Genomic DNA, 14,332 nt, shown 5'->3' with positions numbered 1-14,332 from the left:
GGGTGGACCCCAAATCCAATGACCGACGTCGTTATAAGAGAAAAGAGGGGGAAACCAGCCCCAGAAGGGAGAGCCACGTGAAGACAGAGGCAGAAAATGGAGTGATACATCCACAAACCACATAACACGAAGGACTACCAACCACCACGAGAAGCGAGAAGAGGGGCATGGACTAGATTCTCCCGCGGAGCCTCTGGAAGGAATTGACTGTAATGACACCTTGATCTCAGACTTCCAGTCTCCAGAGCTGTGAGAGAATAAATTTGTTATTTGAAGCCACCAAATTTGTGGTACGTTGTTGGAACAGCCCCAAGGACTGAATACAACTTAAGACTTCAGCAGGCAAGTGTCTCTAGTGGGGAGCATGGTGATGAGGGTTCCCAGAGAGCAGGTGTCCTTAAGTGGATGGAATGACAAACCACATTCGCTTGCTCTCCTCTGCCCCAGCTGTCAGATGAGGCCACCCAGGGGGGGGTGCAACCACACTCCAAAAGGCATCAGCATCCTGCCTTCAAGCCATCTGAAGGCAGACTCAGGGCACGAGGTTGAAGCAAGGATCTCAGCCTGCTGGTTGATTTTTTTTTAAAACATTTATTCACTTTTGGGAGAGAGAGAGAGAGAATGAGCGGGGGAGGGACAGAGAGAGACAGACACACAGAATCCGAAGCAGGTTCCAGGCTCTGAGCTGTCAGCACAGGGCCCTACATGGGGCTCAAACCCACAAACTGCGAGATCATGACCTGAGTCCAAGTCGGATGCTTAACTGACTGAGCCACCCAGGCGCCCCTGGTTGACTTTAACTCACAGAGTAGAAGGGGTAAAAACTCAAGAAATGAACCCCACACATTCTTTAACTCCATGGACACATTAGACAGAGCTCTTAACTCTGCATAGTAGAAAGGACACTGAACTTAGACCCTCAAGACTTAGTCTCTGTCTCCCAATCTGTAGAGCCAGACTCCCTACCTGCTAAGGATACATGTGCATGTGTGGACCTGCTCAGACAAGAATCCCACACGACCAACCCTCAAAGACACAATGGTGGTGATGAAGTTCAAGTCCAAGTACAGCCTGGCCCGTGACCAGCTGTGTGCCCATGGTTGAGTCTCATCCCTTCTCTGGGTCTTAGTCTCCCCATCTATAAATCTGGGGATAATACTATGCATCTTCCAGATTTATACTAAATATGGGATTTTTACAAATGCCATGAGCCTTGAACACTGCCCAGCCCAGAGTAGACCTTCATTTAATGTTAGACATGGTCACTGATCATTATTGGAGCTGGGCTCGAAAGTTATTCTCTCTTGCTGTCACCTAGAACAAGGGACCTCTCTCTCTCCCTTGGGGAATCCAGTGTCCTCATTTGTCCACTGAGGGATGAGAAGGGATGACTTTGAGGATCCAAGCAGCCTCTATTAGTCCTTCCTGAGATGGCCCAGGAGGTCCTACAGGAGACCTGCACCCAGAAGCAAAACGTTCTTGTCAATGTCTGTGACACCTGCCTTCTTCACTGCTCTTTGAAAACTCAAGACACAAGTGATGAGTGGCGTCTAGGCTGGACTCTCCATGCCTGAGGCGGAGCCCATGTTTCTGGGACTCGGGGTCCTCAGGGGTTGACTGGTCTTATGGGTACATATGTAGGAGTGTTTTACCTCTAGGCACGTTAGTCCCCAAGGCCCACCTCAATGTTCTGATTGAAAATTCATTGCACTTTTTCTTCTCCAGGCACTGCATGTGATGTCTGATGCCTGCCAGCATTCTTAGCTCTAAACATTATTTTCAGGAAAAAATAAGCAGCTCAAAGCTAGAAAGAAAACAACTCCAATAACCTCTCTCCCAGAGCTGGCTCTTCCTGGGGTCCCTTTGTTCAGTGCGATGACGCACTGCCCAGGTGACAGTGCAGAAGGGGGCGTGGGATCCACCCCCACCTTCTGCAGCCCTGCCTCAGCTCCAGCTGAGGACAGGGAACCAGGCACGGACTCCTGGGTCCATCAGGCTTCCCCCCAGGCAGGGGCAGGCTTAGAGTAGCAGCCAGCTGGCCACTCTGACTGATCAGAAGGGCAAGTTCCTGGTCAGTGCTGCCCTACTGGAAGAGGACAGACCCAGAGACCGTCAGACATCTGAGAACTTATTTTCTGGCTGGAGGGAAGAAGTGGCCTGACGTTTGTCCATCCACAATGAAAGAACCTACTGGGCGACAATGAAGGAAACTGAAAACCACGCACTCAAGACACAAAAATGGCGGGGGGGGGGGGGGGAGAGCTGAGGTTGTTCTCTCCCCAATAACTCTGGGTGCAGGAGGTGACCCTGGGGACAGTCAAGTTCAGGTGCCCCTAGAGACCCAGTCATGTAGCTGCTGGCAGAGAACAGGAGGGGCGCCTTCTCTGCACGGGGCATGAAGTGCAGGAGGTCTAGATGGACCCACCCCACAGGACCACAGACCCACTCTGGGTATTAGGACAGTGACTGCAAACAGTGTGAAAGGGAACTTGGAGGGAGTAAGACTCTGGAAGGAGCCCCTCAGAAATATATGGTCTCCCCACCACCACGCGGGACACAAAAAGTAAGGCGAGTCTGTAGTTTACATGGGAGCTCAGATCAACTGAGAATTGCTAATGACAAATGATGGAAGCGGCCGGAACTTCTAAACAAAGTCCTGGCACTGTTACAGCCCAGAAGGGGCTGAGGTTCTGGAAAGTGGAAAAACCTCAGAAAGGCATTTTTGGAGCAGGATGTAGCAGCAGCAAAAGATGGGTCTCCAACTTATAGCAGATGGTTCAGCAAGAAATCAAACTCGCTGAACAACTTTACATGTATTTTTTTTCTACCAAGGAAAATGTTCTTCAACCTCAAAAGAATGAACAAAGTGGTTCTAAGGGAAACAGAACACAGAAATAAAGAAAAAAAAAAAAGGGTTTCTAAACATGTTTTCCAATGACTTCAAGGCCCCTTGCTCGCCCAAGGTCCTGGATATAGACCAAATTTCAGAAGCACACAGAGACTGCACAGGAAAAATGTGTCAAAACAAAGAAAATACCACAAAACTGGTACTAGGCAAGTATCCAGTTTATAGAGACCAACAGGCAGATTCTGGAAATAACATCAGTAAAGTTACAGAGTGAATTTAACCAATGGTTTATAGACTCTTAAGGAAAGAAAAATGTCAATAAATGTCAGGTGAAGATGGTTTTCCTGAAAACAAATTGAGCCCAACCCAACCTCCTCTCCCATTTTCGTAAGGTCACTAACTTGAATACAGTAGGGAACAGCCGACAGTGAATCGTATCTGACAATGTCTTCCCTAATAGCCCTAATTCAAGATGGCGGAACGATGGCCAAGGGACGGCCACATGCAAACTCCATTGGCTGAGGGTACAGCAGGGTGGAAGAGCTACGTGTGACCTTGTCCACCATGGTGAGCCTTGTTTGTCAGATGGGGGGAGGCTGTGAAATGAAACACAGGAATCCAAGCTGCAGGAGACTGTGACAGGCGGCAAATAATGAGGTGGGAACACCCAATATGGGAATCAACAGGGAAAGAAAGTATTACATATTAGAAAAAAATCACACAAATATGGAACAAGGAGTTCTGACTTATGAGGAGTTTCAGTGAAAAACATCAATCAGATTTCTGCTTGACTAAAACTTCAATGCGGTGATACAGCTGTTAAGCAATTTTTATTAAAGAAGTATTGGGGGCGGGTGAAATGGGTGAGAGGGTTCAAAAGGTACAGACTTCCAGTTATAAAATAAATAAGTCCTGGGGACGTAACGCACAGCATAGTGAGACGGTTCATCAATCATTCTGTACTGTATATTTGCAAACTGCACAGAGAGTAGATCTTAAAAGTTCTCATCACAAGAAAAAAAAATTATAACACTGTGTGGTGAGAGATGTTAACTATACTTAACGTGAGGATCATTTTGCAATACACACAGATATCCCATCAGAAATTAATAAGATATGTCAGTTGCATCTCAAGGAAGAAAAGTGTACCGGGAAAAAGCATTGCTTATAGTAACTCAATTTTCAGAACGCCACAAGATAGGTGCACAAAGTATCCCTATTTTAATACCAGATGAGTCTGGAAAATCTTATAGCTGGTAGTGTCAGAAAGTAAGGAAGTGTTTAAAAAACAACAACAACACTAAAACAAAAAACCTACATTGATGGGGCTACGTCAAAAAGACACAGGACCCACTTACAAAAGCATCCGATAACCAAAGTTTGAACTGAAACAACTATCTAAAGCAGTACTGTATCATAGCCCAAAGTACAAAATAAATTATTCACGAGGCCGTACTGACATACATCAGGAACGGAATAAATAGACAAATGGGGGAGAATGGATAAATGCGAAAGAATTCCAAATAATACACGCAGAGATGCTCCACCCTCAAGAAGGAGGGGCATAATGCCTCTCTCCTTAATGTGCTTTCTTAGGAGGACAGCAGGAAAAAGAGGAAGATGAGTAACTCTGCAGCGGACATACCTAACAAACACTCCCTCAGCCAGGCGATCGAGGTCAGCATCAGTGGTGATAAGTCACGTTGACAGTAGGAGCCCTGGACAGGACGGGGTGAAAATGGTCCTTTGCCTCTGCGCCCCTCCTCCTCAAAGGCCATGTCGCCCAGTCTATCACGAGAAAACGCAGCAGACCTATCAGACCTGACACACCTACAAAATATCTGACCAGCAATCTTCAAATTGCCGAGATGATCAAACACAGGGAAAGTCTCCGAAACAGTGAGAGCCAGGAAGAGAGCCTAAAGAGACACGGCATCTGAGTGACATCGTATCCTGAATGGGATTCTGGGGCAGGAAAAGGCCATTAGCTAAAAACTAACGTCTTCTGAACAAGGTGTGGACTTCAGTTAATGAGAACGCATCATTACCGGTTCATTCGTTGTGACAAGTATATTTTACTAAGACAAGACATTACTAATAGGAGAAAGTGGGTACGAGCGTCTGGGAACTCTCTTTGCTGTCTTCCAAGCTTTGCTGTAAATGTAAATTCACTGTAAAATAACAAGTGCATTAAAAAGGAGGAAAATGGGGAGCTGAGAAGCCACATACAGAACCACAGTCCTGTTCGTGAGACTTGATTGATGTCTGCCTCTCCCATCAAAGTGTAGCTCCAGGGAATACAAGGACTGAGCCTGCTTTGGCCACCATCACATCCCACCTCAGCACCTAACACAGTGCCTGGCACACAGCAGGGGCTTAATGGCTACCTGGGGATAGACGAGAAGACTTGGGGGCACGATATACTTATCTTAATGTATCTGAAGGAGTGCTGGATGAAAAGGCTGAATCCAGGTGTTTGGTTTTTTGTTTTTTTTTTCTGTAATTCTACAGCAGCGCTGTCCAAGAATAATAAAGTAGCACGTGAGCCACATAGGTAATTCGATTTTTTCTAAGAGCCACGTTATAAAAGTGAACAGGTGAAACTGACTTCATAACGTATTTTCTAGGATTCAGTGTGTCCAGATTATCATTTCAACATGGCAAAGATGAAAACAAACATGAATGAACATACGCCTAAGACACACGTAACACGTGCGTACATTGTTGAGATTTTATATTCTTTTTCACAGTAAGTCTTTTGCAATCCAGAGTGTATTTTGTGCGGACAGCACATCTCAGTTCAGACTCATCATATTTCCAGTGTTCAGTAACCATATGGGGAGGGGCTACCACTCTGGAAGGCACGGCTTTAGGTCGCTTGAAAACCAGAACCCGGAAATCACCGGGGACCGGGCTCCACAGAACGGAATGCCTTTCCCTCCGAACCCTGCCTGTGGCTGGACTAGGGAACCTTGGAAAAGAACAAGGCTCCCTCAGACAGGAGGAATCCAAGCAGAGGCTGGTGATTCCCTGCTGGAGACCCCTGAGAAAGGACTCTTTCCTTGGCTTGAAGTTGAGACTAGATGAACCCCTGAGGTGCCATCCAATTCTTACACACCTCAGAGTCCAGGCCTGATGCATTAGAAGCCTGCTGCCATGATAATTAACATCTGTATGACGCCTTTCGCACTGTGAAATGCCGCCGTGCACACGACCTCACCTGATGCCCTGATTCTCTGCCGGGTCTGCCAGGCAGGTTTTACGTTTTTAATTTCTTTTTTATAAAAGATGATTATCCATCTACTTATTTACAGATGAAGAAATACAGGCTCAGAGAGAAGCTGACCGGTCACCAAGGGCTGCCCCAAGGTGGAGGGCCAAGAACAGGCCTGTAGCAGAGTGTAGGTACCCCATCCATAGAAAATTCTCTCAAAGGCCCCAGACCACTCACACACGTTCTGAGCTCACTCAGCAGCCTGGGGCAAGGAGGAGTTGAAGGCATGCTGGTGGCTCTTGGCAGGAACAATGTGGGGGCACCTTGACGAGGGGACCCCGGCAACAGAGACCAGGAGAGCAGAGCCTGGCTTTACTCACAGCGGCTGTGTCATTTGGTCTTTCAAGTCACACCCTCGTGAGGTCATCACCAACTGCTCCCAGAACATCTGCCCAAAATAGCACTGACATCTGGACGTTACAAAAAAGACTCATCGCTGTGGAATTACAAAGAGCATCTGACCCTCATCAGGCAGCGCTTTTGTTTGTGTGTGGCTCGAACTAGCTGGGGAGGGAGAAAACCGTCAGTGGAAACTGCACGTGTCTTCTTGGGAACGACCTGCTGGTTCCGTGGCTCTTTCCCTGGCCACTGCAGATCTCCCAACGATAAGCCCAAACCCGTCACACACAGGAATGCCACGCCATGTGGCTGCTGGGTTCGAGATGGGTTGAGCAAACAAGGCCTCCTTACTCCAAAGCGTCTCCTTGCTTCTCACTCCAAGCTGATGCTCCCGGTCTCAAACACCCTCCCTTCCTCACCAGACTTGGCCCCCAGTTATTCCTGCCTATTTTGAAAAACACGACTTCACTTTCAAACCCTGTTTGGTTCCCGCGAGCGAACCCAACAGGTCTAGCACATTACGACTGTGCACTCCTGACTCCTCCCCACTGCCCATAGGATGAAGTCCAGGTGCTCTGGCGTGGGGGTCTCAGCCCCAACCAGCTCCCACTCTGCCTTCGTGGAGTCGGGGCTATAGGCGTGCCGGCTGAAAGGTGGCACACTCATTGGCCTCTGTGCCCACGTTGTTCCCTCTCCTGAAATCCCCTCCATCCACGTCGCAACCTGGAAAGTCGCACTTCTCCAAGTTCCAGCTCAAACGTCACCTAAGCCTTCACCTCACCGAGGTCCCTAAGCACGAACCATTTCTTACCTGTTTGTACCTCTACCACAGCCAAATAAACGGACAAGATACTTGTAGAAACTGCAAAGAAAACACAACAGGAAAATGTGACAGTGGGCACACAGTGAGAGGCAAATCTGGAAGGGTGGCCGGAGAGATCTGTGGTGAGGGACTGACAGAGGAGAAGGCAGGGGGTTCTGGGGGCGAGGAGCTCCACACGGAGGAAGAGCAAGCGTGAACGCCTTCGTTGGGAGTGAACCTGAAGGGTCTAAGGGACAGCAAGCGGGCCGGGAGGCTGCGCCACCATGGACAGCAGCTGGGGCCAAAGAGCGCAGGTCCAGGAGGAAGGTGGGTTCTCTCTCACGGTTTATAGGTTTATAGGGTATACAGGTTTACCCTACATGGAATAGGAAGCCCACGGAACATCGTGAGCAGGGACGTACAAGGCGATTCTGGGCGCTGCATGAGGAACACGTGACAGAGTGGACACAGGAGATGCTGGTGGTGGTGAGGGTGACAAGGACTGGCACAGGGGCCGGAGGACGGGAGATGGAGAGAAGACACCACACACAGAGCTGAGAGCGCTTCATCACAGAGAGGCGGGAGTGAAGGCAAGGGCTCCGGCCACTTCCCCAGCACACCCAGGAAGAGCTCTTGGAGCGCAGGGGTCCCTTTTACGAATGTCTAGACTGTGTGCCATGCTCCGGGCCCGCAGAAAGTGCTCCCCACATCTGCTACCTCCATTCTGTTGGGACTCACAGCACACTGCAATGTCCTCTTTGCCATCCAGCCAGTCGTTCCTCTGAGCCCAGGAACCCCAAGGGCAGGGGCCGGGCCAAGTGCCCCGCCCAGTGGGCTCCCTGTCACATGTGCCGAATGCCTCCCAGAGGCTGACGACTTAATACAACAGCAAAGCAAGAGGCCGCGCTCATTTGCATGTGACAGTCACCTAAGTGTGTCGGCTAGAGATCAGTCACAGTGACAGTCACCCAGTCACGGGGCAAGGGACAGACTAACCCTAGACGACACCAAAGGGCTCTGGGCCTCTGGGGGCCTGCTGGATTCATTGTGAACTCGAGGAAATTCTGAAGTTCGCCATTCCTTCTGCTCCTAACTCTTCTATGATGGAAAGGCTCCTCGAACAACTTGTGCTCTTGCTCAGAGATGCCAATGTCAGTGTGTATTACGAGGCTGACACTTATTCTTCCCCTTCCTCCCTCCCTCGCTGTGCCCGAAACAACTCTGTGAGTATCTCCTCCCGGATGTCTTCCTGAATGGCCCCAAATGTCAGTAATCTCTTGGAAATTGGCCACTGCTGCTGCTAATGTCCGGGTTGTCAGACCCCTAACGGCCTCTGGATTTGTCATGGGCTATTAACTAGCTAACTCTTCATTAAGTGTTGGTAAAGATCAATTTCTGGGGGGCTGACTTGGCTCCACTTGTTTGCTAAATGGAAGACACAGATGTGTCTGCTTACACCTCCCATGGCATCACTTTGCAGGACACTGTGGCCCAGGCACTGGCCAGTAGAACCCCTGGCTTCCACGTGTCGGGCAGATGGCCTCTGCCATCATGGCGATGGGCCAGCAAGGGCAGCCAGGGGGCAGTGGCAAGGGCTCAGGGTATCGGGGAGGCCACTCACTTCCTCCTGTCACCTCCCAGGCCCCAACACACACAGATGATTGGTCCAGGAAGAAGCAAGCCGCTCACCCTGGCTGAGCCAATCACACTGTTTCGCCTGAGAGCCTGGATTTCTGACCACAGAGCTGGAGGCACTTAAACAAGGCTGGGAACAGGGTTTGGCATGGAAGATACGAGAGAAGCAGAGACTAGGAATGTCTTTCCAGCCACCGTGTGCAAAGACGCGGGCATAAAACACAGCCACGGAGCGCCGAGAGACGGGCACGTAAACTTGGCTCCCAACTTTCCGACTCTATTTCTGTGAGACCCAGTCATACCTCCTTTCCTGTCTTGAGCTGCCTGTAAAATATCCCACTGTTATCCTTAAAATAAACCCCGCCAGTGGCACTTCTTTCCCTTGCAATCATATCTCTAAGGTGATGGGCTTTGATGTCAGATTCAACCTGGACCTAAATCTTGGTTCTAGCACTTACTGCTCTCCACTCACATGTAACCTCTCTAGGCCTCAGCTTCCTCATCTATAAAACGGGGCTAATGCCACTCACTTCATGCGGTTATTGTGGGGATTAAGTGAGTTGATGTAGGTGAAAGCACCAGCTCCCCGCTAATATCTGCTGAATGGTTCTCAATGCAGATGGAAAGAGAAGCTAACCCCCCACCTCCTGCCCAAAGACACAGGACAATGTCTGAAGACATTTTGGGTTGTCACATCTGCTGGAGGTGACTGGCATCTAGTGGGCAGAGGCCAGTGGTACGGCTAAGCTTCCTACAGTAAACAGGGCAGACCTCCCCCACCCCCCGCCATACACACAACAAAGATTATCCAGCCCCAACCATCAATAGTGCTGAGGTGGAGAAGTTGTGCTATAAAGTCTGGATCTCTGTTGTCACCTACGTCAGGAATTCCTCCCCCACAGACAACGGGGCCACATTTCACATCAGCAACAGCACTTTTAAAGTGGCCCCTTTGAAAGCCCCCTGTCTCCTCCACACCTCCTCTAGCCTCCTGCCCCCGTCCTACCTCCTCTCCAGCACCTCAAGCCTCCTTTCCGGGAGAGTAATGAAAATGCCTTGTGTTCTTCAGAAAGGACTCTCTCCTTCTTCTGGGAGAACCCTATAGGGACCTGATGACAAAAGCCAAGCAGGGAGGGCTTCACATTTACCTGTTCACATCCATGGCTGGAAAAGAAGGAGGGGAAGCACAGGGGAGGATGATGGCCACCCTGCTTTTCTCCCCTTCATTCAGCTGTGCCTGGGGCTGTTCTCTCAAAGACCCATCAGATGATCCAGCTTTACACAAAGGGTCTCATGATCATCATGCTGGGCAGAGGGAGAGGAGACACACACATCTGTGGCCACAGAGAAGCCAACATCACTAGGGAAACGAAAGATGGCTTTAGATCTTGGAGTGACAGAAGAAGATGGGACTGTTTCCAGAGTGGCTTTGGCCATGAGTACCTGGGACTCTGCACAAGGACGGGCAGAGGAAAGGAAAAGAGCCAGCAGGTACCAACACTAGGGGGCTTCCGGGTTTTTCCTGGGAGAACCACGGAGGTGGTAGCCTTCTTTCAGAGTCAAATGGAGAGAAGGCAAACTCAACTCCACCAGCACTGGCTGCTGGTCCTGGCCCCCAGGCCTGATGGGCCAGGGATGGGCGCAGAAGCTCCAGGCAAGAGCGAAATGTGGGTGTGAGGGGACTGGATGTGGAATCGGCCACAGGCTATTCAATACAGCTTACACCGTGACACTGCGGATCCCTGTTAAGCCTCTCAGCTTCTTCATTTATAAAACGACAAAGTTCCTTCCAGCTCTAATTAGGTCTAAGATTAAGCCTAGAGGTGAGCATCTCACAGCTAAGAGGATCTTCTAACCCAGCTGGGAGGGGCTGGTCAAATACAGAGGCTCCCTTCATTAAGTCTTAGAGTTTGCCCACAGGTACGAGCCACTGTGCATCCTTAATGCCATCAGAGACGGCAGGGCAATGGGGGCTGGATGTGGGATCAAGGGCTGGGCCCACATCTGGACCTCATAACCTACTAACTGGATGGCTTAAGTCACTTGACATACCGTTAATCTCTTCTTTGCAAGGTGGCTCGGAGGCTTACGTGAGAATGGAAAGCACTAATGCACACAGCAGCAGCTGAATAAACGCGATTTGTCTCTGCATTATTTAAAAAAAATGCTGGGGCCGCTGGGTGGCTCAGTCGGTGAAGTGTCCGACTTCAGCTCAGGACATGATCTCGTGGTTCATGGGTTTGAGCCCCGCATCGAGTTCTGTGCTGACAGCTCAGAGCCTGGAGCCTGCTTCCGATTCTGTGTCTCCCTCTCTCTCTGCCCTTCCCCTGCTCGCGTGCTCACTCACACTCTCCCTCAAAAAATAAACATTAAAAAAACTAAAAAAAACAAAAAACAAAAAACAACGCCAAACCATATGACAGGGAAAACAAACGGCTAGAGTTAAGGAACAAGGACATCTGTTACTCCAGATGAAATGCTAGAAGCCACAAAATGACCTGCAGTGGGAGATGAGCTAAATGTATCAATTGCACATCCATAGAATGGGTTCCTACACAGCTTTTTAACATGCTGTTTAAAGATAAAATTAGCGGAATGGGAAAGTTCTCACAGCCGTGAAAGAATAAAGTATGATCAAATGTATAAATGGCACAATACCAATTATATAAAATTAATATATACTCTCTCTCTATATATATATATGTCAATCTTTGATAAATACAAATTATAGTAGTAATTTCTGAGTGGTGGAATTATATTTTTTTAATTTCTTCAGTATACTCTGTACTTAAAAAAATTTTTTTTAACATTTATTCATTTTTGAGATATAGAGACAGAGCATGAGGGGGAGGGGGGAGGGGGAGGGAGAGGGGGAGGGGGAGGGAGAGGGAGAGGGAGAGGGAGAGGGAGAGAGAGAGAGAGAGAGATGCAGAATCTGAGGCAGACTCTACGCTCTGAGCTGTCAGCACAGAGCCCAATGTGGGGCTCAAACCCATGGACCGCAAGATCATGACCTGAGCTGAAGTCAGACGCTTAACCGACTGAGCCACTCAGGCGCCCCTACTTCTCTGTCCTTTAAAACACATTTTCCAACAAGCATGTATTATTCTAAGAGACCATACATCATATTTATAAATGTCAGAAGTAAGAGGAAGCAGGTTTGGAGCCAAAGCCCTGGTGGGCGGCTGGAGATGGAAGGACAGAAAGCTAGCAGAGAGGGGGTTTGGGTCGGGGAACACCAGGCACCCCAAAAGTTCCTTTTAAGACAGGGGAGGTAGACGTGTTTGAAGGCACAGAGGAAGAAGGCTCTCAGAGAAGTCCAGCAGAAACCACTGTGGAGAAAGAGACCCAATGTGCTGCTAAAACTTCTCCGAGCTTCCCTGAGATGATCTCCACAGCCAGAGTTACAATTTCAACCTCTCTGAGTTCTGAGTTAGGACTAAAGGGGTTACCATGTGTAAAATGCCTGACACAGTATAGACACACACTACATGGAAGGGACTGTCATTATGTGGTAATAATTTTTAAAAATGGCTGAGATGCGGTGGATGGGAAAATTGAACCAGGAAACCGGGTGAGACGCTCACCTAGGAAAAGAACACAAATCAAAACTAAGTTCTGTGCATGGAGCCCACGTACCAAGTAGCATCCAAATCTGGGCACCGTTGAACATAAAGGTGTCAAAGGTTATGTTTATGCAACACCGAGTTCTCCGTTTGGGGTTGGACAGGGTGGCCCAAGGACGGTTTTAGTGCACTTGACCTCCATCAGCCTGCCTGGGTCAGTGAGGGGCCAGGAGTTCGGACACTTGGAATCTGCTCCTTCTGGTCACGCAGCAGAGTGACAGCAAACGAGGCTGTGTGATGTGGTCTGAAGTGGGGGTGGGGGAGGGTCTTTTTGACCTGCAGGAAATTGGCTTCTTACCACAACCAAACTCATCAAAAGCCTGCTCCTGAGATCAGATTCACATCCAAATAATGCTGACATATGATGAATGCAGGAAGGATACTGAATCTTCTTCAGGAGCCAGCTCTTTGCCATGGTTTGTTTTTCTGGCCTGCACTGGAGAGACAGAGTATCTAGAATCCCATGGGTGATGCCTCCTCCTGTCCACACTCTTGGTTTTGAAGCTGAAACCAATCCAAACACTTCTTTCCACCGCTTGCCCTTGGGGTTAAGGCCTCGCTAGGTCTAGGAGGCTGACCTTGGCCAAGAAACAAAGTCAAGTCAACTGGCGTCTATGGAAAGCAAATGCATGCTTTGGACAGTGACTAACACCACAGTCCCCAGCAACTGGGCCAAACGACCCCCAGCTGAGCAGGCGGCCATGACCACATCAATGGCACAAAGGTGGGTCACAAGAAATCATCTCATTCATTAACCCAGGACAGAAGAGCTCATCCTAGTCAACTTGTTTCCCTTGTCTTCCTTTCTTCTCCCTTGTCTTCCCTTCGCTCTGTGGCCACCTGAGTCATGCTCCTAAAATACACATCTGAAAAGCTGCAGATGAGTTGCCATGGCCTAAAAGATCACCTAAGTCCCTCGAGGTGGGGGGATATGTTTCCCCATAATTAAAATCAACTCTGATTCTCCTGGACTTGCCCCTATGCTCGTTGGTTTTCAGTGCATTGCTCTGGAGGACACCTATACTTTTGCATACGCTATCCCCACCCCCCACATGGAACATCTGCCCTCCTCTCTGGTCTAACTGGTAGACTCCGATTCACCCTTAGAGGTTCAGGCTTCTGTGTGATGCCCTCTCTGACCCCCACCTCCATGCCCCCAGAAGACATTCACAGCCCACTCTGTGCTTGATGACCACAGGCAATGTCGGGCTCCTCCATAAGCGAGTCGGAAGTGGGAAGTGCCCCCTGAATCGTCTGGAACTTGCCACAAAGCTCATAGCGTTCAGAGGTGTGTGAACGAGATAAGGCCACCATACCTCATGTGGGTCTCATACCCACAACGACGGGCCGACAGTCTGGGTGCTCCAGATATCATTTCTAGTGCCACAACAAAGCGGTCACAGCCAACCCCTTCAGTCACCGCCGGGGGCTGTCGCCAACAGTCAACACCTTTTCACTTTTAACATTAATTTTAGGTTCGCTAGGCAAAATGATCGAACTAGGTTTTTGCACAGCCTGTGCCTGGCACATTTTTGACACTATGTGAATGTCAGATGGTAACAGTAAAGAGAAGAGTCAGAGTGTTTGCTTTAGGACAGATGCCAAGAGCTCCATGGGGATGGGAATAAGCACGTACTACCACAACCGCCTGGCTGAGAAAGGACAGTGCCAGGTTCCGGGACAGCCACTGACGACCCTCCAAGCCTCCCGGGGCTCACCTGAGAGCCGAGATCTCTTGCCACTTCTCCCTCTCTTGACAAGATGCATCCTGCTCACTGTGGAGTTTGAAGCTGAGCCACATGGCTACT

General features: G+C 49.3%; 1 protein-coding gene across 3 annotated transcripts in view; it reads right to left on the bottom strand.

Annotated features, from left to right (window-relative positions):
- SLCO3A1 (solute carrier organic anion transporter family member 3A1) overlaps nucleotides 1–14,332 on the bottom strand; it is a 310,384-nt gene that overhangs the window by 115,121 nt on the left and 180,931 nt on the right. The window lies entirely within an intron of this gene.

The sequence above is a fragment of the Panthera onca genome, chromosome B3, assembly GCF_046562875.1.
Source record: "Panthera onca isolate mPanOnc1 chromosome B3, mPanOnc1 haplotype 2, whole genome shotgun sequence".
Lineage (NCBI taxonomy): Eukaryota > Metazoa > Chordata > Mammalia > Carnivora > Felidae > Panthera > Panthera onca.
The sequence above is the reverse complement of the archived record's forward strand: the minus strand, read 5'-3'. Positions and strand labels throughout refer to the sequence as shown.